At 32.3% G+C, this 23,214-nt stretch overlaps 1 protein-coding gene across 2 annotated transcripts in view; it reads left to right on the top strand.

Moving 5' to 3' along the window:
* LOC115881025 (integrin alpha-PS1-like) overlaps positions 1-23,214 on the top strand; it is a 222,629-nt gene that overhangs the window by 149,894 nt on the left and 49,521 nt on the right. The window lies entirely within an intron of this gene.

Here is a 23,214-nt window from a genome sequence, read left to right as displayed (position 1 = left end):
ATACTATGCCATTACTATAATAATATCCGGATTGTTGATTGAAATTATTCCTTATTTGATTAGAAGCTAAATTCTTCGAAACATATTATTTTATTAATCTGGAGTAACCAAAAACATAATATAAATACTTATTTTGCATGTTTGGATTACTGTTTAAAATACACGAGGTTATATCATGTTTTTAGTATTTTTTAACAAAAATTTGCTTAACCAACAAATGTGATTCAATATTTCAATGTTATATTTGAAATGGGATAGAAAAACGATTTAGTAAACTTAAAATGAATGAATAATATTATCATATACTTTTAATAAACATAAACAAAAGATTATCGATGGTTAAATACTCTTTTTTCTATAGTTATTGTTAAAATTGCCTTATATCTATCAAAAATAGTAGATAAAATAGTACTTTGACCGCAAGGGTAGATTAAATGATACAGGGAGGATAGGTTAAAAACTTTATTTCTTCTCGCCCGTTTTTTAATTGCTTCCATTTTTGAAAATTTTTCTATTCGTTTTCATAAGTTATTCGGGATTTAGATGGAAGTAGTTTGGATTTGGCGTTTGTCGCCTCAGCCTGAATGTCTGTTGGTAATTTACTTATTTCGTTTTGAGCCCCATTTCTGGCTCCAATTCATTCAGCAATCGACACGAAGCAGAATTAAAAAATATTGACTCAAAACTGACAACTAAAGAGACAGCTTTATTTATTTGTCAAATTACATAGCAACCAACAACAAAGCAGCACAATAATTTCTCTGCTCGTAATAAATTCCTTGAAATAATAATTTCTGAATATTTTTTAAAACGAAACTGGCTATGGAAATATTTTTTCAAATTTTATACGCGACGATAAAATTGCATTATCGTCTTGTATAAAAAATAACTATTACATACGAAAATTAGTTTTCTGGACATTGTTTTACTGAAAACTCCAAATCTACGGAGAAAATTTCAAAGTGATGATAATAAAAGTCGTGTGTGTCTACTTTTTTTTAATTTTACCACCAGCTTACTTGAAAACATGGCTGCTTTTTTTACAGGAAGTTCCACTTTGAGAACAACCAAGATAAAAAAAGCTTATGGAGTCAGGGTTGAATCATATAAGTGCTCGTAGCACGTGTGCATTTTTTATTCTCAATATCTTCCTACTTGAAGTTATTTTTAGCGAAATACATAGGCATCAAAAAATTCGTAAAAGCTTTTAGATTCGATTATATGAGATTTGGGTTAATGAATGAAGCAGCACAGATGCTGCTTGTACTTATATCTTTAAGTCAGTTGTTAAAATATTACAAAACCAACTATACCAATTGAAACGTCAAACAGAACTGTCAAAAAGGGGGTCTATCATGTCCATAGATAAAAGAAAATAATCTACTATTAAGATAGATATGAAACTTAATGGCAAAATTTTGGGTCAAAGCGCCCCTCCGTGTTTTTAGTGGAGACTACGTTTAACCTGGCGCCTTCGCCTTTTCTGCTGTAAATGTTTTTTATGTTTATATTTGAATTCAAAGGATTTATTTTTAAAGTTACACTGATATATTAGTACATCAGAGTAACTTTAATAAAACATAAGAATATATATATATATATATATATATATATATATATATATATATATATATATATATATATATATATATATATATATATATATATATATTACAATTTATTTTTTTATTTATTTTACAGAGTTTCATGTAAATGATCGTAAGTCGACTGGCTGTCTAATGAATAGACCGATATTTATAGATTTTAAAGCGAACGAAAAAAAGTCAAACAACGAATACATACCATATATTTTTCTTTTATCTAAGATACATACATTATCGTCTTTTGGAAACACGTACATTTTTGCAGTTTTGTTAGTTTCTTTGCAAGATGCAACACAACAAGGAAACACCATTTATACAGTTAATAAATTATAAAAACTATTTCTGACTATGATATTTAAACTTTAGATAGATAGAAATTTAAAAAACAAACGAGTATTTGCAAACGCAGGCCCAATTTCAATAAAAATCAAAATTTTTCTTGCGAAAATCAGGCTTTTTTCACTGAAAAGGTATTTTTTCATTTATCAGCAGTCATTGTCAAGTTGACAATATACAGGGTGTTTTCGCATTAGTCTAAAAAAATTATGGCGTCATTCCTCATGTGTTCTTAAAACAATTTTTATATAACTATTAGGTCTAAAGTCCTTCCTTTCTGATCTTCAGGGTGTTAAAAATTAAAAAAAATCGATTTTTTTGCATAACATAAATGGTACACCACTGCTTTTTTAAAGAAAATATATTTTTTTCTTGACTGGCGATCCTTTTTCAACAAAATTGATCTTTTGAGTTTTTCTTGTTCATCAAACGGTTGTCGAGAAAAAAATAAATATACTTATTAAGAGCCCGCCTTAATTCGTTTTCTAACGATTGTTTATTTTTTAGATTAATTAGGAAACACCCTGTATATGCATATCACAGGCAACCAAATAAACTAGTAACCTCTAAAAATTATTTTTCCTCCCACTAGCGACATACCGTGTTTTTAGTGTGTACTAAATTATTTTATTAAAATTTCACCATATAAGTTTCCAGGCAATGACTTTTGACTTTTTTGTACATTTGTCATTGCGGTGTGGACAATTTGTCTCAAGTTTGTCTTATCAAAATTCCCCATTTTTTATCGCAAGTTTGTCTTGGTTTTGTCTCAAAATCGTGTTTACTTTTTGTCGCCTTGGTCTGAACCCGGCATAATGCATGAATACCTGCATAGTGTCATACCCCTTTCTTAGTATTTTTATTCAAAAAGTTCTACATTTTTCTTCTCATACGTAACCAATATTTTTCAAAACCCTCTCACATAACCCGTACCTTTTTGTGTTGCCATTCTTTCTAAACAGAAAATAAATTAATATTTTTATTGTGATAAATGCATCTGATCGATAAAATTCTTATCTTAATAAATTCCAATCTAAAGTCAGTCTATTTCCATTGAATTAAATCAATCCGACGGCAAGGGAATCTATTATTTTCGGTGATAAATATAACTGTAGGGTTATGTGGGCTGGGTCGATAAGGTCAATAGACCAGACTTAAGGTTGGGAATGGTTTCTATTTCAAATTGAAAGGAAAATCAAACGATTCGTGTTTACTAGTAGTCGTGTATTTCTTTTATTATTTCTATGTTATGTAGCTGAGAAGATTTAATTTGAGAAAACGAAGAGAGAATGTCACTCCTAATTTAAATTCTGATAAAATATCCTTCTAGATTGATTCTATCTCTAAGCAAAACCAATAGTAGAATAAATAATAAATAACTTAAAATATAAGCTTGACAAAATTCAAGTATTTATCGAGGGTGTCCCAGGCTGAGCCAGACTGAGCCTGCGTTAGAAGTTTCTAGAGAACTACAATATCTAGATACGAGATTTTGTGCATATCATTGTTTCACAATGAGATCTATCGATTAAAAATATTTTCAATATGGCGGCACTTTTGGAAGTACCGGAAGTTAACAGCAACTTTCTTGTTTTAAATGGGTGACCCTATTTTTTATTACATACTCAAATTCTCTGTAACATTTTATGAATTTTGATATAGAAGAAAGATAACACTCTATACCTAACGTTAAACGTTTTTGAGAAAAAAAATATTGATAATTTTTGGAGGAAAAAAACTGCTTGTCAAAAATATGTATATAGCCTAAACGTCAAATTTAGTGATTGCCACAGCCACTGGGACATAAGGAGAAGCCATGGGGCTATTTATTTCAAAAATTAAATTGTTTCAATGGCATATAATATCGGCCGCAGCTGTCATGGAATTGAGCGATTAAAAAATGATCATAAATCATTTTTTTTTCAAATGGGAATCCACTTTTTTTATTTCACTTGTGAAAAGGCTTTGGTTACTTTCGTTTTTAAAATTTGTTACTTTTTGACTCTACATGTTCCTGTACCTAAAATAAATCGTTTTTAAGTTATTTAAGATTTAACTTTAAAACGTATATTTTTCTTGATTTTAACCAGTAGCAAAGCCAGTAGCCTTGTATATGAATTTTTAAAGTAGCTCAACCTAAGATGTTTATGGATGTAAAGCACCAGATGGCGGGGCGTATTTCACAGTCTTTTACTACAGAAAAATATTTTTTGTTACTCTGAATTTTGAAGCGACCAATAAAAACAGAGAAAATAAAAATCGATAATTTTCGGACTGTGCCAATTGGTTACTAATCGACCAGATACTTTTTGTCTATTAGATATGCTATAAAAGCTGGTAATTATACAATTTGACCATTGTAAATACCCGACAAATTTCGCAAGGCCGACGAGGCCGATGCTTTTCACTGATAAGAAAAAAAAATGTTTGTTTAGATAATTTTCGAGATATTTTTTCTTTCTGAATGCACATTTTTAAAGTATTTTCAATTCTTTGTTCGCTTGATCTATTATACTGGTTGCACGTATCGAGGTTCTGTTTCTTCTAGTTTTAAAAAATGTTCTTATTTCTTTGTAGTTGTAGTGGTTGTAGTGTAAAATTAGATTAATTTTATTAAGTATAATTATAATGTTTAGTGTAGAATACCAGAAATAGTTTAGTAGTGTTTTTATATTTTATCATTTTGCAGTTAAGTAGTAGGTGAAAGGATAATTTGGTTATTTTTTTTTGTTTGATTAATTAGTAAGTTTGATAATTTTTTCAGTGTAGAAGTGGTTGAAGTAGTGAAGAAGTAGTTGTGTAGTGTTTTTATAAGAGATTATATTAGTTTATTTTGTAGATGAGTAGTAGGTGAAGGTATTTTTTCTTTGTTTTTCTTCTAATTGTAGTAATTCTATTAAGTATTGTGATAGATACACTATATCTTCCTTCAACTTCGTTGAAAAGTGCGTTATCATATAATTTTGGTTTTCTGGTAGTAGAATATACGAAGAAAAAATCTGATCAAATTTATTTTAAATTAAATTAATCGAGTTTTATTAATCAAATTAATCTAGTCAAATAATAATAATAGTTTCTAAATACTAAACAGGGTGAGTTTCCTACGATGTTCTCTATGGGTATCTCGGAAACTACTGGAGATAGAGTCGGTTAAATGGGGAAAAAATTGCAGTTTTGTGGGGTCATAAATATGCGCCTTTCGGATTTTTCGGAGAAATTCAAGGCTTACTAGATATTTCGAAAAAAAACAAATTTTAGCTATTTTAAAACTTTGTCTCTAATTCCATTATAATCTACCGTATGATCGAATAAAAACGGCGTCAACGATGGCTATGACGATGAAATGGAGATCGCTGTCATTTTATACCTATGTAAAATTATATGGGAAATATCATCGATCGTCATTTCATAGCCATCGCTGAAGCCGTTTTTATTCGATCATACTGTACTTTATACAAAAACTTTTCAGATAAAAGTTGTAGATAATCACATACCTAATGAGTTTGTGTTTTCTGTTTTTTTTTCTAAAGCCTGTCATTTTTGACATATGACACAAACATTATGTTTTTTTTAAATGGAAACCATAGTTGGCCATGACTTCATAAAAAGCGCCATTTTTTAAGCTTTACAGCGATATAGGTATAATATGTTTTTTTCGAAAAATTACAAGTAGTTCTTTTCTTTTTTGGCTAATTTCCATACCAATAATACCATGCCAATTAGTTGGCATCAAAAATGTAAAAAGTTTTATGTTTTCAAAAAAAAATATCATAAAATTCGCAAAGCACTCAATTTAGAATAAAATAATCTAAGAATGAAATGATTCTTTTATAAACCTGCATTAAATCAAATTAAAATAGGTATGTAACTTTTTTTTAAATATTAATTAACAGCAATTAGCATTATCATAAATTATAAATAATGTACCAACATATCGAAATAATAATTTCTTTGTTAATACGGTTTAGAATTCTTAAAATAACAGGCAAAAATAATCCACAATTTACAATAAAATAAAAGTTTCGTTTAAATTTCTTAATCAGCTGATCACTATTAAAGTTCGCAGAAACCCGGGGCTATATTATTACATTACTCTGAGGAAAATAACGAAAATAATCGATATTTTTGACTCCGCCCCGAAAGGTTTACGATTTGTCCTCCAGTTGGCAGCACATTTTGTCTAGTCGGTTGGGCAACTTTAAGAATATATAAACAAGGCCAGTAGCCTATGACAGTATATTATCGATCATCATTTCCAAGCTAACTATGCGCTGTTTTTTTTTATCGTACGGTATATTATTAAAATATCAACTATTAGATATCAGTAAAGAACGAAAATACGGAGATATATTTATATAAATACACTTTTTAAACTTTTAAGGCAGGCAGTAGTTATAATATAGGAAATTCAAATAATTCATTTTCTGACAGATGGAAATAAAATGTCTGACTGTTTGACACTTAATGTCAAGGAATGGAAGCTAGATAGAATCAAGAAAAATATACGTTTTCAAACTAAATCTTAAATAACTTAAAAACGATTTATTTTAGGTATAGGACGTCTAGTTAAAACGTAACGAATTGGAAAACCTTTTCACTAGTGAAATAAAAAAAGTGGGTTTCCACTTGAAAAAAAATTATTTATGATAATTTTTTTAATCTCTCAATTCCATGACAGCTACCGCCATTATTATATGACATTTGAACAATTTAATTTTTGAAATAGATAGCCACATGTCTTTTCTTTATGTCACAGGGGCTGCGATAATCACTAAATTTGACTTTTAGGCTGTACAAATTTTTTTGACAGGTAGTTTTTTTCGTCCAAATTTATTTTTCTCTTAAAAATGCTTCCAGGGAAATACCGCGACAAAATATCACGATTTTGTAAGTCCTCCAAGATCGTATGGGCCCCTTCGTTGTTTCAGGCCCGTTATACTAAAGACTTCACTGTTCATCATCGGTAATGACGCTAGGATACAAGTTATGCTGCGCATTGGTTGAAATTAAAAATGTTTATTCAGTAAAAATAAATAATGAAACCATTGAAAAATAACTTAAAAGCTAAAATAAATAAATTCAGTCTCAAAATATATAAAAAATAATAATTATTCGATATTTTGAACAAAGAAAATTACCCCTTGATTTAATATCCTAAATAGAAAATGCCATTGACAATTACTGGGGCCTGATAATTGATACTTAAGTAAATATCTGCTTCCATTTGTACTGTTTATAGTTGGTGTATACGTATGGTTTGAATACTCCACCTACAAACTGCTTTATAACTACTGAACACATATTGGCCTTGTTTGCCAGTTGAATAAAAAATTACTTATTAAGATTCGGAGGCCCACTAAAAGACGGGGCCCGGGGCGGACCGCCCCTTCCGCCCCCCTTTAGTCCGCCACTGTCAAATTCTAATATGTCAATTTAAACTTCAAACAGAGGTGTCAAAAATAAGGTTCATGACATTGCCTGGAAACTCATATGGTGAAATTTTGATAAAATAATTTTAGTACACACTAAAAACACGGTATGTCGCTAGTGGTAGGAAAAATAATTTTTAGAGGTTACTAGTTTATTTGGTTGCCTGCGATATGCATATACAGGGTGTTTCCTAATTAATCTAAAAAATAAAAAATCGTTAAAAAACGGATTAAAGCTTGATTTTCGAATTTCTTAACCGAAGTCTTTAAATTCAACCAATAAAATTAATATCGTATCATCGTATCGTCGGACAACGGATGCATGAAAATCAAGCTTAAGGCGGGCTCTAAATAAGTATATTTATTTTTTTCTCGACAACCGTTTGATGAACAAGAACAACTCAAAAGATCAATTTTGTTGAAAAAGGATGGCCAGTCAAGAAAAAATATATTTTATAATAACATCTTCAATATTTGAAGTACAGGAATTTCTCCATATGTTGGTTATATGGAACAAATCCGAGAGTGGAGAATCTTACGATTTAATGTGCCTAACTCCATCACAGTGCTTCGATCTAGTATTAGTAGCAGTAGTTTAGGATATAAGATTAGTTCATTCTCTATAAACGTCATCAGTGATGCATCTAACCAAAACTTTTTGTAAAAATTAAAGACAATATTAGTCATTAAGTTGATATTTTGCTTCAGCATAAAATCTATCTAAATCTTACAATTTCTGAGTAAATATAATTTCAAATAATTTCTGAATGCACTCTAAGCCCCTCTCTATGCTATTCTAAACCATCTTACTTCATAGTTTGTGTATGTTGGCACGAGTGTGTTTATTTTGCCATTAACACATTTATAACTTCATTCAGGCCAGGATAGCAATAAAATTGCGGATTGGTATTTACAAAGTCGTGCAAAAATAACTAGAGGGTATTTTGCATATATTGTATCAGTAAAAATCATTTAGTACAAAGATTAAGGAAGGAGCATAATTCTATCCATGTATGAGAATTCTATCCATGCATGAGACACGGAATTAACCATGAATTGACATCATTTTGACACATTATATTAATAAATAACACAAAACTGGAAATAGTAGAAGAATACATATATTTGGGACAATTAATACACAGCTTGGGATCTCTACTACCAGAAATCAACAGAAGAATTTTAAGTTAGCATGTACTTATGGAAGAAACTCAATCGTATTCAAATCTAGAATACCACTTTATCTAAAGAAGAAAACATTCGATCAATGTGTATACCAGTCATGGCCTATGCATGAGAAACCTGGACTTTTAAAAGGGTCATTATAAGAAAACTGCAGGTCGCACAACGCTCAATGGAACGAAATATGCTGGAAATAACCAAGAAAGACCGTTAAATAATAGAGTGGATACGACAAAAAAACCAGGAAATAGATGTCATCCACAGAGTCAAATCTCTTAAGTGGCAATGAGCAGGACACCTGGCATGAAGGGCGGACAACAGATGGACCACAAAAATGACAGTATGGTACCTACGAGGAATTAAGAGACCTAGAGGAAGACCGAAGCTGAGATGGGACCATGATGTTAGGAAATTAGCTGGGATAACTTGGGTCCGCATGGCCAACAATAGACAACAATGGGACCAACTACAAAGAGAGTATCGAAAACATGTGAGGGAGGCTATACCAAAATTGGAAATGGTTGAATAAACTGAGATATCATGAACCATAGATAAAAGAAAATAATCTACTATTAAGATAGATATGAAACTTAATAGTAAAATTTTGGGTCAAAGCGCCCCTCCGTGTTTTTAGTAGAGACTACGTTTAACCACATTATCTAAATTATTAATTAATTTAATTAATTATTTTTATGGTTCATTAAATAATTTAATTCGGTAGGCTAATAACATCACGTATCGGGCTTTTCAGTCACAGAAAAGCTCATGAAAGAAAGCGCCTTGCGTGACCTTCTTCTGATGTGTGTTGAATACTCGTCAGCGAGATTTAGTGTTTTATTTTGCTGTGTAAATTAATCAAAATTTATAGTTATATTTTGCTGTCCATTCACTCGAAAGCGCTCTAATTGATTTTTAGCATAATTACTTAATTTTATTTACTTTTAATGAAGGCTAATTTCCATAAATGTTCCGTTCCTTTATTGAGTCCTAGTAATAAAATTAGTTAATGTCAAAACGGTCAATAATAATCAATGGAGGTCAGCGATGTTCGAGACTTTAATTTTTTTATTAAAACGTAAATATTTTGTTTATAAGATTCTAAAAACGTGGAAGCCTTGATCCAATTTCCGAGAATTTGTTGAAAATACCGGCACTGAAGTAAATATTTTGGAATCAAAATTTCTCGGTTCTTAATTTTTTAGTTCATTTTTAACTAGAGTTGTGCTTGGTCAATTGACCGCGGTCAATTGACCGAGATTTTGACAGATTTTGACCGGAAACATTTTGACCAGGTCAGATCAAAATCTTTTAATTGCCGTAAACCGAATAACAGGTACTGACTTGCCTAAAGCACTCGCGACGCGAAAGAATTGTTAGTTGCTGTTTTAATGTTGACTCAATGAGTTCAATGATGACTGTGATGAAGATGAGATTCCGTTGTCTAGATTAGCCTGTGCTACCACCACTCATTAGTATTTTTTTATTGCGCTATTATGCATTTTTTTCGCTACCTCAGAATGGCTTTATATTTGTTTAAAAATTATTAGTCTTGTTCGGTTACTGTCTTTTTTGTATCATTTAATGTAATGCAAATGCAAACAAAAAAAACACGTTGCTGAGTGTGGACCACGCTTTACATTTAAATTAATATTAAATTTTATATAAAACTTTTAAATTTAATTATCATTTAATGTAATGTTTCGTTTTGTTGTATTCTTTAGTTTTTGTTTACTGTTTTTTAATCACTAATATACGTATAAATGTAATTTCTCCTACTTTTATTTTTTTAGAATCACGAAAGAATTTGACTGGTGCTTAGTCAATTGACCAGTCAATTGACTGGACAATTGACCACAAAAGATTTTGACGGTCAAAATCCCAACTCTATTTTTAACACACAAGTTTCTTTAGAGAGTTCATTCTTTATTTTATTAATCTACGGCAATGTTATTATGACACATTTAACATTGTTATTTGGATGGCATTATGGCTTTCATAATAACACGCAAATTTTAAAATAAGAAACAAGCAATAAAAATTAATTCCAGACGATGACAGGTGAGTTGAACTTTTAGAAAGTCAATTTGTTTCCTGAGTGCTTGAACTTGTTGAAGACCCATCATTGCTAGAAATGCTACCCAAAATATTACGTGACACTTTTTTCTTATTTTCTTTGGAATTTTCTATATAGCTCTCTGCCACTGTGTTAGAGCGCCAACCACCATGTCTTTTAACAGTTAATAAATCCACTCCTGAATCTGCAAGCAACGACGCAGACGATCTACGGAAACAATGTCCAGAGTGTATTGTTGTGGATTTGGAAGACTTAGGAACAATGCTATTTTATACGGCGTTTTCCCTGAAGTATTAATGCCAACGGGTTGCTTAGTACATTTTCCATTTCTGTACCCCACAAAAAATCGAGTATGCTCTGTGTTGCTTGGCCGCATAGCTATATATCTTCGAACCATTTCCACCATATTTATTCTTTCAACATTCCCTTTCGTTGTAAAAAAATCTCGTGATACCTTTGTTTTCGTAAATGGAATAATGAATTTGCAGCTGCAGATTTGTCAACTCGACACGCCGGCAGGCTCCCGCAAGTCCCACTATCAATGAAACTTTTGTCAGGAAATAAGTTTTATCATCGGCTTCCAACAAAAAACGAGTTGTCTTCTTTTCTTAAAATTCTCGATTTTTTTGACCGAAATCCATCCGATTTTCTTTTTAGAAATGCAATTAAATGGACGTATTAATATCTGTATTTTTCTTCACTGATATAACTGAACGTAGCTTGGAATAATATACCCAAAGTGATGAAGCCTTCCTATGTTTTGAAAGATGTTCAAAATATGCCAGGAGAACATTTTCGTTACTACTATTCTTGATTCCTTTCCCTTTACACCAATCTTCAAGTTTTACATAGGCTTGCTCGTACGTTTGTCTTGATTTTTCAAAGTTTTGGGAAGTAGGGAATCGACAACGTTTTGCACAATGCCTTCAATATCCGAAGGAACATTTTCAGAATCAGAATCACCCATATTAATATTATTTTTTGCTTTTTGCTGAAACGGAACGTTTAACACAAAATTGAACATCAATAATTGAGTTGTCAAAGTCAAAATGAAAACAATCACTAGCACGGTTACCACGGCGTCGACTACTATGGGCACCTGATAATTTTGAATTTTAATTTTCATGAGGATATCTCTGATTTTTTAAATTAAATCAAATCTCTTTGGATCGTCCCGCGTGTCGCGTCGTAGATTAAATTTTGAATGATACACGTTCGATACGAACTTTTTAATGAAACTTGTGTTAACTAAGCTACTATGCTTAAGCGTCACTTAAGCGTTTCATTATGATGTTCGTATCGAACTTGTATCATTAATAACTATTATAATACACATACAACTTGTGTTGTGTTAAACAAAAAAAAAATTCCAATGAGGAAATAATCCCAACATTAAATAGTACATTACTCTGGATTAAGAAAAAGTGTAAAAACAGACAGGGCCATAGCCCTTCATATAAGAACCTATAATTCTAAGACCACAAAGGAACTGTAAATGCTCACCTCCTTAACAGCATTTAAGGGACATAAAGGGCCATTACCAGCGCTTTCCCGTTCAAAATATTCTAATAGAGTTGCGACGGGTTTTTTTACGACTATTAAGCTATCTTGTACACTTCGCACTAAAAGAGGTTCTAAAAAGAACAATATTCGACTGCAAGGTCTGCTAGTAAAATTTTTTGTGTTATATCACAACATAATTCATTTAAACCAAAAACTCGTAATACAAAACTAAAGTGTCAAAACGAACGACAATGTCAGGAAATAAATAAATAAATGTGGTAAATTGACATTTTTTACAGCAGAGCTACGAGAAATATGTTGCCACTGTTGCCAACAATGAATGTAAAAATCGCGCCCTAGATTACGTAGCTAAAAATTTAATTGGTATCGACTATATTTGGTTATAGTTTTTAGTTTTCGGGTATTTTGTGTCCATGGGTATCGATGAATGTCTTTGTGCTTGAAAAAACCGTTATTAAGTTTCAGTATTTGAGTTTTACAAAGATGAATAATTCTTTCACCGTTACCATAAGGTACATTCAGGCTGAGAGCGTCGTAGCCTCGCGTTTGCGTCGCGTCCACCCCATTGAACTCGAACCCCGACGCTCAGCGGACGCTAGCACAACGCCAAACGCGCCGCTGTCTGCTTGAACGGTCTAATTTAAGTTAAGTGAATTGATTCCATTTCGACACGCGGACGCGACGCAAACGCGACGCGACGCTCGACGCTCCCAGCCTGAATGTACCTTTAAGTCGTTGCCTCTCCAGCATTTCCGGCATCCGATCCTTAATATTGAAGAAAATAAATTAAATCAAACATAATAGATTCAAGAATCTTTTCATATTATTAGAGTATGTACCATGTAATTTAGAAAGGGACAAATTGCATCAAAGAGGAGCAAGATTGCATTAAAGATTTATAGCGAAAAATCAATTTGAATAAAACATCAGAGCGCATCCATTATGGCGAAATTACACGGCATTGTTCTTGCGGCAAAATGATAGATCTATCTACCTCCGCGATCGTTTATGTTAATATTAATCGAGTTTCAGAATGTATAACAGAACGACTTGGTCGCGGTATGAATTTAGAATAATAAATTTACAAATAAAGAAAATGTCAGGGTAATTGTTATGGAACTAGATCAAAAGTTCCCAAAACTCAAAATGTGAAGATTAGGTCTAACGATGGAAATTTATGTAGTGCCGTGGACCACTGGGGAATCACTGAACTAGATGAAAAAATCAATTGCCACTTTATTCAAAGAAGAAAACATTCGACCAATGTATATCTACTATCAGTCATGACCTATGTATGCCAAACTTGGATACTTAAAACAGACATAATAAGGAAACTGCAGGTCGCACAACACTCAATGGAACGAAATATGCTGGGAATAACCCAGAGAGACCATAAAAGAATACAGTGGATATGAGAAAAGACCCAGGTTATAGAAGTCATCCACAGAATCAAATCCCTCAAATGGCAATAAACAGACACCTGGCAAGAAAGACGGACAACAGATGAACCACAAAAATTACAGCATTGTACCCACGAGGAATCAATAGACCTAGAGAAAGACCAAACTTGAGATGGGACCATGATATTAGAAAATTAGCAAGGATAACTTGGACCCGCGTAGCCAACAATAGACAAAAATTGGTCCAACTACAAAGAGAGCATATACAGGGTGTTTCAAAACAAGTGCGAAAAACTTCAGGGGGTGATTCCTTGTTCAAAATAAAGGGTAGTTTGCTTTATAAACGTTGGGTCAAAAGTCAACCATTAGGGAGATATCGCGGTACAAAGATGGCGGAAAAATAATGTTTTTATTTTTTATCTTGAAAACGAAAAACGATAAAATAATGAAATTTTACGGAAGCATTACTGTTATGAAAACACACTTTCTGGTAATTTTTTCACTTTTTTAAAATGAGTGGAAGGGGTTGAAATAAACTACCCCTATCATTCTTGTTAATGAAATTTAAAGAAAAATCTTATCAAACACATGCAAAAAAAATTAATTTTGATAGCTCGTCAGGATAAAAAACATTTTTAGATAAAGAATCTAGTGGGCAGCTGTAATTTTTTTAGGAAAAAATCTAGTCGGCCGCTGTCACTTTTTAGGATGTTTCTAATATTGTTTTATTTGACATTACCCTACTGCAATACGTTATTATCTAGATTATTATTATTATCATTATTATCACTAGATTCTTAATCAAAACTCAGCAATCCTTGACATTTTTAAAACTTTTTTGATGGCATCTTGGTGAACATCCCAATAGGAAACTTTGCCCCAATTTAACCATGTTCGTATCTACGGTTACCAAGATACCAATGCTCGTACCTCGAATTTGTAAGACCCTGTATTTATTAATAGGGGATTAGCTTTTAACAGGGTACCAATCAAAAAGTTTCCACAAATAGGTGTTGCCAGGGTTCAAAATACTATTTTCTACTACTTTATACGGATCCGACAACAATGCGTCTGTATATCTGTATCTGTAGCTCCTATAATAAAAAACTTAAAAAAAACTTTTAAAGTATTTCTGTACAGAATCTTTACCATGGAGGAAATCACAAATAAAAACGGTCAACGGTCTCTCAGAGGAAATTTCTATCACTAAAGGGCTCCGACAGGGTTGCTGTATATCCCCAACACTATTTAAAATTTATATTGCCAAGGCCTTACATTTATGGAAAAGAAAATGTAACGGAATGGGTATAGAACTAAATGACATATGCCTATACACCTTGCAATTTGCAGACGACCAGGCCATAATTGCAAACGACAAAGATGACATGGAATATATGGTGCAGAAAATAATTGAAGAATATGCTAAATGGGGTCTCACAGTAAATATAGAAAAAACAAAATACCTTCCAATTGGAGCTAATACGGAAAATCTTATTTTAGACAATAATATGGAAATTAGGGCATGTGAAGATTACCAGGTACCTGGGATCGATTTTTACAGGAGATGGAACGGACGATAGAGAAATAAACAACAGAGTAATACAGGCACGAAGAGTAATCAGATGCATAAATGGCATTCTATGGAGCACTGAAATTACAAAAAACAGGAAATATAATACATACGAGACACTAGTTAAAAGCATATTACTCTATGGATGTGAAACATGGCAACTCACTGAAAGGAATAAAAGGAAATTAGAGACAATAGAAATGGATGCGATTAGAAGAGCAATGAGAATTTCACGGAGGGATAAGATCAGAAATGAAGACATTAGACAACAGATGGGAATAGAGGGAACAATAGTAAATGATATAGAACAAAAACAATTAATATGGTACGGCCACGTTCAGAGAATGCAAATTGAAAGAACTCCAAAGCAAGTCATTCATTGGATACCACCTGGTAAACGAAAGAGAGGACGTCCCAAGAAAACATGGATGGAAGGAATAAGAAGGTCGATGAGCGAGAAAAATCTGACCGAAGATCGATGGGAAAATCGCACAGGGTGGAAGTTAGGCATCGGACAATATCGTAGGACGTTCTGACCCGAATTTATATATATTAGAATGTATTTTAGAAAAATACGTTAATTTCTACAGGGTGACTCAAAAAAATGTTAGTGGATCGGGATGATTTTTTCTAAACGGAACACCCTGTATATTATTGCATTTTTGGCTTCCTTTCTGATCTCCTTTACATAGTCCTAAGATATTATTTATTTAATATGTTTTGATAGTAATAAAAAAATATTTTTTTCAATTTTTTTTTAAAAATATATTAAAAATACAACTAAATACCTATAAACATAAATATAACAGGAAAATGAGGTACATACGTTGCTATTTACTTCTAGTTATTTTTATACTCTACGTGATTTACACAATGTGGTAAACTTAAATATTTAGAATTTAGTATATCCGCGTTGCACAATTATGTTGGAAGTGGGATAAAAATATCTTTTATAACTTATTTTATCTACTCCGAATTTTATATACCAGATCGAGTAGATGTAGAGATAAAAATAATAAACATGTACTAGGTTAAATTTGAGCTTAGGATAAATAAAAACACATACAGAGTAAACTTCAATAAAAGTTTGCAATAAGAATGTATGCTTTTGATTTCTTAAGACATCCAGATGCAAAAAAACGGAACGGGGAAAATGTTGGTCAAATTTAAAGTGTTATATTTTTGTTATTTTTAGCCCTATTTGAAATAGGCTAGGTTATTTTTAGCCCTATTTTAGCCCTATATTAAAAACCAAAAAAAATGACAATTTTAATATTCCTTGATACCACCTCTAGCCCTTATGCAAGCTTCTATCCGCGCTGGCATGCTTTTTATTAAATGATCAACGTTGTCTTGGGGTATGTTTTCACATTCTGCTAATGCTGCATCAATAAGCTGTGCAAGATTTCCTGGATTGTTTCGACGAGCTCTAACCCTTCTTTTGAGCTAGTCCCACAAGTGTTCGATAGGGTTTAGATCTGGTGAACATGCAGGCCAGTCCAAAACTATGACATCTTCCGTTTCAAGACATTCTCTAGTCAGTCTGCTGGTATGGGGAGGTGCACTATCGTACAAGAAGTTAAAATTATTCCCAATTGCAGCTCTCCAAAGACTAACGATTGGTTCTAGCACCAAATCAACATATCTCCGACGTGTTAAAGTTTGTTGAAGTGGTAACAATTGATTTTTTGCTTCCAGTATAATACCTCCCCAGAACATTACAGTTCCTCCTTATATCTTGGTACATATTTGGCAGCCTGAAGTCTCGCTCGTCTTCCTGGAGCTCTGAGAACCCGAATTCCATGGTTATCTGATCTTAGGCCAATTCTGATTTTATCCGAAAAACAAACATTTTGCCAATTCTCAGTTGTCCAGTTTTGATGTTGACGGCATCAATTTAGCTGGTCAATTTTATTTTGCCGAGATAACTGTGGGATCCGTAACTCTCTCCTACTGTAAAACCCTCGACCACGAAGCCTTTTTCTTATGGTTTCAACTGAAACGTTCACACTTGTAGCTGTCAGACGTTGTCTTTGTAGCTCTGGATGAGAAACATTGCGATTTATTCCAGCAATTTGGCACATAATGCGGTCTTATTGTTCAGCTGTGACTCTTTGACGACTTTGTCTGGTCCTATCCTTTTGTGTTCCTAATTCCAAGTACTTTGCATATGTTATCGATACAACATCCTGGGTAACGCCTACTATCTATGCGACGTCTCTTTGGAGCATTTCTTGTTCGGTGAAAGCAATAATTCTTCCCCTCTATACAACTGTTAATCCAACATAAGGCATTTTTTTATTTTTTTTTTTTGGATCGAATGAAAATTACCAAACAATCGTGATTTTACTGCTTAACACAAAATACAAAGCAGTCGTTTATTCTTTATTATCATGTTTATTTAAAACAAAATGCCTTACCTTAAAGTTGTATAGCAATTTTTATCCTTGCAAGAAATTTAGTCAGAAATAAAGAGTGATTTCATATAAGTTTGGTTGTGTGTAGTTCACAATAATCACCAAAGCTTATATTGAAAAAAAACTTCAAAAATAAATTATAATTAAAAAAAATTGCAAATTGTTGGTCGTAAGTTTATTTCGCTTTTAAAAATTAACCAAGGCATGTATTGACATGATCCAAAAAACAAAATGCTCAGGAGACACGGTTCTGGCCCTAAAATTATATATCAGCAAAATTTACAGACGAAATTATTGCACAGGGATTAACCCTGTAAAATATGCCAAATACTAAAGATTATAAAAAACTGAGTTTACAAATTAAAGTTGATATAATTATACCGGGTGCGTCTCAAAAGTGGCTCACCCCTATAACTTTTTAATTTTTTTAGATAAAAAATCGAGATTTGGTATATTAATATATGACATAAATTGGGATTCATTGATTGACGTATTTGACGTATTCAGTTGTTTTCTGTCGCTTCCTGTTTCACCGGAAATGACTACAACTTTTGATTTTTAAATGGCACTCTCGGTATTTTTTGACTTTATTCGATAGAAAATGAGACTCTGAATAGAATGACATATTTGACATGTCAACTTTTGACATTTTCGAATATGGATTATTTGAAATTGCAACATGCGGTTCATAACAACAATTTGACTCGAAATAGCATGTGTGTGGTATCAAATTATTCGTAAAAAAATGCTTTTTCCAAATATAGTAATGAGCCACCCTTGTTCCATTTGAAAAAATTGAGATATGATTAAAAATACGATTTGAGCATCTTTTAACCGATCAGGACAAGGCACTAATAATATTAGATGATCAAATCTATTTTTCCAAGGCTCCTTGATTAAAAATTTGTTTTCTTTTTAAGACAGCCATGGCACTCTAAATTGAAATTTAAAATTCAAATTTGCTTTAAGCAAAAATGTCAAAATTTGACATATGATATGTCATTCTATTTAGAACGTTATTTGCTATCGAATAAAGTAAAAAAATACCGAGGGTGCCATTTAAAAATCAAAAATTGTAGTCATGTCCGGTGAAACAGGAAGTGACAGAAAACAACTGAATACGTCAATCAATCCTAATTTATGTCATATACTAACATACCAAATCTCATTTTTTTACCTGAAAAAATAAAAAAAGTTTATAGAGGTGAGCCACTTTTTGAGATGCACCCGGTATACAGCTTGCTAAAAAATTCATGAAAATAGGGCTAAACTTAACAAAAATATAATGCTTTAAATTTGACAAAAATTTTCTCCGTTGCGTTGTTTTTGCATCTGAGTGGACTTTAATTTTACAGTAATTTTAAAATACAGTTTAGATATTATTTATTTTTATTTGAATCCTAATCCCTATTAATAAATAAAATGGTTCCACCTAAATCACATTAATCTATAACGCGATAAGCATGCTATTAAGTGGATAAGCCCGTTTTAGACACAACACTTGATAATTTAAATTAAAATCTAAGACCTAGCCCATCGGGGAGTGTCCCAGTGACATTTAGAAATGATACCGTCAACCGCAAAAAGGGACAGGGCTTGTATACCCCAGAGAACGCTGGTGTTCTCATAGAAATAAGTAAACTTAGAGGGTTTTGTAAAATATTTATTAATACAAAATCTTTGCTTTTTTGATTCTATATTTATAAGTTGTCATATTTCACAAAAATGTCAGTTTACTATTGAACACAAGTTTATAATATACATGCAGAAAATTTATTAATTAATTTAATCCTGTAATTTTTCCAAATTTTTACTTTTAGAGGTTCGGTACCTCAAAAAGTAAAACCGGAACCCTTATAAAACCCTCTCAAGGGAATCAAAATTAATAGGGTATTTTCCGTTGACCTAGAACTATGAAATTTGGCAAATAATACCATCTTATACTACAAGTGATCAAAACCTGAAAACAAAATCTGAAACACATTTGTAATTAAAACAAAAAAACAATTTCTTTCTTACACGAAGCAATTAACTACAAACAAATGATATTTATAAATTAGAGGATCTCTATGGTTGCATATTTCTCTGGACTGCTGTCTCTCGGGTTTGCGTGACCTCCTGACATCGGATAATACAGGGTGTGGACATTATCGTAATTTTTCTTTTTCGGTGTTTTAATAGTAGTTTCGTTTTTATTGTTATGTGCGTATATAAGTATAGGGATTTGTTGTTAAAAATTAAGATAACTTTTCTGGGACGATTCCTTTTATCTTTATTAGCTGTGATTGTTTTATTGGATAATTTTTATACCATATATATATTAAATTGTTTTGCAAGCTAATTTAGATACACGTCAGTATTTTTGGTTGATGATAAGTTCGAAATTTGTCTATTAAGTATAAGTTCAACAATTCCAAATATTTGCGAAAATGCTGTTTATTATATCCTAACTACTTCTTTGCCTAATTTGTTCAGCTTCTTTAGGCATTCTTTTTTTTTTAAGGAAGGATTTAATAAATTTACCAGTTCCACCCTGTACACCGTGACGATACTATAAAGAGCTTCGCTGTCAATTTTCATTGCGGAAATGACAAAGATATCGTGAAAATCCGTCGGGGAAACGTCTGTGTTAGTGGCCGATGCGCGCTTAATTGATTCTCAAAGGAAATTGTTTCCCTCGGACGGACCTTTGACAGCCCTGCCCTATTTGCCCGGGTCACGCGTATTTTTCCCATTGTGCCACACTGACACGATGACCATTAATCTAAATTGCATTGTTGGTGATTTCGTTCGAACCCCTGCTGCTCCACATTCGAAATGTTTTCGATGAAACTGGTGTGTATATAGCCTTTAACACGAATTCTCTATATTTTGTTTATCAGTGCTTTGTAGTTAGAGAAGATACTATATTGCCAAATTAGTCGAAAATATAATCCGATCCTGATCATACCTACAGACCTACACTCATTAAGAAAAAATAATATTTTTATTTTTATTATTCTATCATTAATTCGATATAGGGTGATCCACGGCGATCGATGGTACGTTTATGGAGAACCGCTGATGAAAATTTGAATTTGTCTCTTTGAATAAAAAGATTATAGGAGTATAATGGTTGATTCTCACTATACCTTCCGTTTCCATTCCATATTCGTTCCGTATTTTTATTGTATTGGCGCTATACGTAAACGGAAGCTTACCTTATCAGTTCCATATACTTTTTATTGTAGAATTTATATCATTACGAAAGTCTTACTTTAAAAATTCGTATCTTTTGAAAAAGGTAATAGATTTAATTAAGAGGTGAAAGAATAAATAGATATCAGCAAAATTTTCACAGAGCTGGTACAAATGTAAGAACTTGACAACGCTGTTTCCGATACGCTTGTCTGTCCGCCAAAAAAATGTATGGAAGGAAAGGATATGGAACGGAAGGGTAACGGAACGGATAGTGTGCATTGTCCTTAAGTCGGCCATTTTCGTCGCGGTCGATATAAGTTTTTTGATATGCTCCTTCCTTATTCAAATGGTGCGTTTAGACTTGAGCACGCACGAGCTGAGCGTGCGCGCACGGCATTCGTTCGCGCTCTCGGCTCCGTTCAAATTAAAAACTTATTTTTCGACGAATGAAGTGATCCATTTGTGCGCGCGCAGCAGAGTTGTGTTGGCGAAAATAATGGACGACCAAGAAATAGTCAAGGCTGCAGTCATTATTATGCACAGCTTAATTATTAAAAAGAAGAAAAATCGAAAACATCGTCGCTGGTGTCAAACCCAAATTTTTAGAAATCGATATAATTTACTGCAACAACTTAGTGTCTGAGGAGGGCTATGATCAGTTCAAAAACTTTACAAGAATGTCTAGGCCCGACTTTGAATATTTACAAAATTTAATAACACCAAAAATTACGAACAAAAGATACAAATTTTAGAATAGCAATTTCATTAATATCGACATATTCAATATTAATTTTATTTACAAGGTTTGGCCATGCGTTATATTTTTTTTTATTTTTTTAATAATACAAAGAATGTTTAACATTCCATAATATAGACAACTTTTCATATTTTTCAATTAATAATAACGAAAATTCATTGATCCACTCCATAATTTTAATAAAGAAAACGAAAAAAAATCACACACGCACGCACGAACGCAGACAAAACAAATTGCCGGTGCAAATTGAGCGTTAGCGCACATATAAAATCCTTTTGAGCACGGACCAGAAACCGACATCAGACGGCTCACGTTCGCGGCTGCTCGCGCACACACAGATTCAGAGTGAGCGTGCGCGCACAGCCGTTTACACTTGAGCATTCGCGGAGGATCAGTGCGTGCCTGCTCAAGTCTAAAGCTGGATTTATAAACTCGGAAGTTGGCGTTCAGTTGAGGTTCAGTTGCAGTTGGATGTTCGCGACAGTTGAGGTTCAATATTTTTGCATTTATAAACTGCCAGTTTCGGTTGTAGGTTAGGTTTGGAATTGTGAAAATTTCGAACGTTTTTCTTTCGATTTAAAAATACTTTTGGTATTTGTCAAAGTTCAAACACAGAAACACGCCAAACCAAACACAGTAATCCACGATTACGCAAAATATAAACATTACATTAATTGCAAAATATAAACATTTAATTAACAGAAATAATGAAACAACAATAAGGGTCATTTTCTAATGCCACGGCATACTGTGCTTCACTTTGAATAAGAAGACTAAGGAAGGAGCATATCAAAAATCTTAGGTACACCGCGATGGGCCTCAAATATGGCCGACTTAAATTCCGGTTTATCAGTGTCGTTCTAATTTTATTTAAAAAATGTAAAACTATGATGTAGGGTAGACGTGGGGTAGACTCAATAATTTGTTGTTTTATTTTACGTTGTGAATAAATGTTGGTAGTTATTAAAATTGTTATAAAAATATATAATTCTAATAAAAATAGATAAGTTATAATAAGTATTTATTAACACAAACACCAAAAGATCTGTCTAAAGTATTTACTGCATTACAATGTTGCTGCATCATTTGAAAAGTCGTAGCATCTTTCTTATTTTAAATGGAACACCCGATATATTATTACATTTTTGGCAACTACTTTCATATCTCATAATCTCCAACAGTTTTTGAGATCAAAAATAAAACATTTATAAAATTGACAAAACCATGATCTTAAATAAACATTGGTATAATCATGAATTGATCATTTTAAAAGGTGAAATTTGGGTTATAAGTTAACGAATTTGATCTGTTTAAATCAATCGATTGAAGATTACACAGGGATAGCAAAAAACAAACATGTGTGGCATACAAAATACTTTAAAACCTCGGAGAAAAGTCTTCATGACTCTCTCTAGATTTAATTAATCTTTCAACAATAATTACACGCCAGGTATACAGGGTGAGTCTTAAATAAGTGCAAATATTTTTAGTGATGGTATAATTCGACTCTAGAAACACGTATATGAGGTTTTTTTCGCCAAAAAAATTGAGAACTTAGATTTTTCTTAACTTTTAGTTAAAAATATAATACCTTCATAATACAGCAAAATAAATATAGTAGATTAAATTTACAAGAAAGAAAGTCCAAAATGAACCAATGCTTATCAAAATTTAAGCAAAAAATATATTTTTATTGGAAAAGTAAAATATCTCGGTTATTTTCGACTTATTTGAAAAACAG

This window comes from Sitophilus oryzae, unplaced genomic scaffold (assembly GCF_002938485.1).
Source record: "Sitophilus oryzae breed Bouriz unplaced genomic scaffold, Soryzae_2.0 scaffold_1693_pilon_pilon, whole genome shotgun sequence".
Classification (NCBI taxonomy): Eukaryota; Metazoa; Arthropoda; class Insecta; order Coleoptera; family Curculionidae; genus Sitophilus; species Sitophilus oryzae.
The sequence above is the reverse complement of the archived record's forward strand: the minus strand, read 5'-3'. Positions and strand labels throughout refer to the sequence as shown.